Consider the following 2,500-nt stretch of genomic DNA (forward strand, 5'->3'; position numbering starts at 1 on the left):
TTTATTACACTATGTTGACAACAATGTTTTCACATACTCTCACACATTAGAGGTAAAACTTATTTCTTGGTATTGTTTGATAACAAAAGATTTGTTTTTACGATTCCCTTAATTCATGAATCTGTCCGTTTTTATATCTAAATTTCGAGATTGTTTAAAAAGATTATAAGTGTTATGTAGTCTTTTGTGTGTAATTATAAGTCTTATGAAGTCTCTTCATCTGACTTTTAAGATAGTAATTCGTATCCACTCTGCAAATTGAATGATTTTTATAATTACATGATCAAAGGGGAATTATATATAGATTTACCTCAAGCAATGTGCTATCTTTTACTCCAACCATGCAATAAAATTACAATGATAGTGATTAGTGTCTTTTAATTCATAGATCAGTGACTATACTCTAATATATGGAACACTAAGAAAATACGCATGAATCTATAAATACACATAATAGGATGCATATGAATTGCCTATTCAATACAGTCTAGTGTTTTTATAGTAATATGTACACTGTACTTTATTTTACAATAGTTTCTAATTTTACGTACTGTATAAGTATAATATAAATGTAATATTAGTTACTAAGAATATAGAGTATATATTATACTATGTATTATAGTCACGAAAGGAAGAATGAAAATACTAAAATGGAGGTAGTATTTTCGTCCAGTTAGTGATATCGGTGCACTCACAATGAGAATACATATACAGAGATCGTATTTATACATGCACAAGTATTCCCATTGTGAGGCCGTCGATGTCACAAGTAAGACGAAAGTACTAACTCAAATTATGTTTTTCCCTTTTTCTTTTCATGGCTATATACATATTCTTATGTCATTGCCTGTCAGCTTTTGTGATTTTTATACACACACACCTATATATATATATATATATATATATATATATATATATATATATATATATATATATATATATATATATACATATATATATACCTACATACACACATGCATGATATGGTAAAAATTATACTGGAAATTATTGAACTATGTCAATTGTATGCTGCATTAATCTGAATGTGCCTACTGAAGTAATTGTGTGTATTATTATTTGTATGTGAATATTTAGGTAGTTCTTTATAAGTACAAACAATTTCAATGTGTAAGTGCCAAGGTCAGTGATCATATTCCTTTTGTGAACTTTTGTGTATACAGAACTGATGTGATATAACCTAGGTCTATGCAACAGAGATACAGAGAAAAACACAATATGCCATCACTTGTGCTTATCTAATGTGTTGGCTAAGAAGTACTCGGTGTAATACTATACTGAAATCATTTAATGAGGCGCATTTGTACTTACTCGCAGGGGTGCTGTTTCAGCTCGAAAAAGTTTCCTACTAGCTGATTGGTTGGAAATAATAATTATAGCCAATCAGCTAGAGGGAAAATTTTCCGATCTAAAAGAGCACCAGTGCGAGTCAGTGCAAATGCGCCTTATTTAAAAAGAAATGAGTATAGGGAGGTTATCCAGAATACATCACTTCATATAAGAATCTGATTAACTTACCATACAAATTTTTATTTATTTACAAATTCTGATTTGTTTTACACATTCGTGGTTCATTGATAGATATCTATATATGTTTTTGTGTTATTGTAATGGACTGGATAAATGAATTTTCGAATGTTCGACTCGTTTGACGTTGAAATAAATCAGGGAAATAATGTCTCCCTATTCTGAGTGTTATAGGAATTAGAAAATAGATTTCTCTTAGATTGTCAAAATATAGTTACAGTGTTTATTATTTGCTTCAAAACTCACATATTAGATAACTTAATTTTCCAGTATTTCATTTACATGAAAATCTGAATAAATCAAAACTTGAATGAATTGTAAAAAATTGTCAAAACTTTAAATGTTGATACCTGAAAATTTCAAGATATTTATACTTTTGTTTTATTGATTAATGAACGTACGGGTATCTTTTCATGCTTCCTTTATAATACTGTTTATAACTTTGATATTTTAAAAAAGAGAATGAAAAGTGGATGAAAATAGGAAAGTTAAACTTCATTTCGCTTTAGAAGTTCTAGAGATGTTTTTGAAGTACAATTGAGTCAATGCAATCTAGTTAAAATTATAATTAACAAGGATAGAATTTCAGTAATTTAGGAATAATTATTACTTATAATTTACTAGCATATTCTACCCTTTTAGATGGATATTATATTATAATTAGAATCATAACTGCAAAATTGCTAAGAATTCCGTAATCTTTTAGGCTTTTTTTGTGAAATGTTTGAAAGGGAAAGTAGAATTATACTCAAACTGCTGCTACGATGGTAATATAATATAAATGAATGAATGTATTGAATATACGGATCACAAAATTATCTTGAAGACCATCAATTTTATAACGACAGCAGATCGAGCCATCCACTTACATTCACTTAATCTCATGAATAATCAGCTGCTGGAATTGTTGACAAGTGTGGATGGATGCCATCTACTCTACCTGTGGCGTTGATTA

The 2,500-nt window shown here is 28.8% G+C and overlaps 2 protein-coding genes across 7 annotated transcripts in view; one reads left to right on the forward strand and one right to left on the reverse strand.

Moving 5' to 3' along the window:
• Nucleotides 1-2,500, forward strand: part of LOC137656626 (uncharacterized) — a 265,028-nt gene that overhangs the window by 71,713 nt on the left and 190,815 nt on the right. The gene's annotated exons all lie outside the window — the stretch shown is intronic.
• Nucleotides 1-2,500, reverse strand: part of LOC137656675 (adenylate kinase isoenzyme 5) — a 143,274-nt gene that overhangs the window by 54,271 nt on the left and 86,503 nt on the right. The gene's annotated exons all lie outside the window — the stretch shown is intronic.

This window comes from Palaemon carinicauda, chromosome 1 (genome assembly GCF_036898095.1).
Source record: "Palaemon carinicauda isolate YSFRI2023 chromosome 1, ASM3689809v2, whole genome shotgun sequence".
NCBI classification, from domain to species: Eukaryota; Metazoa; Arthropoda; class Malacostraca; order Decapoda; family Palaemonidae; genus Palaemon; species Palaemon carinicauda.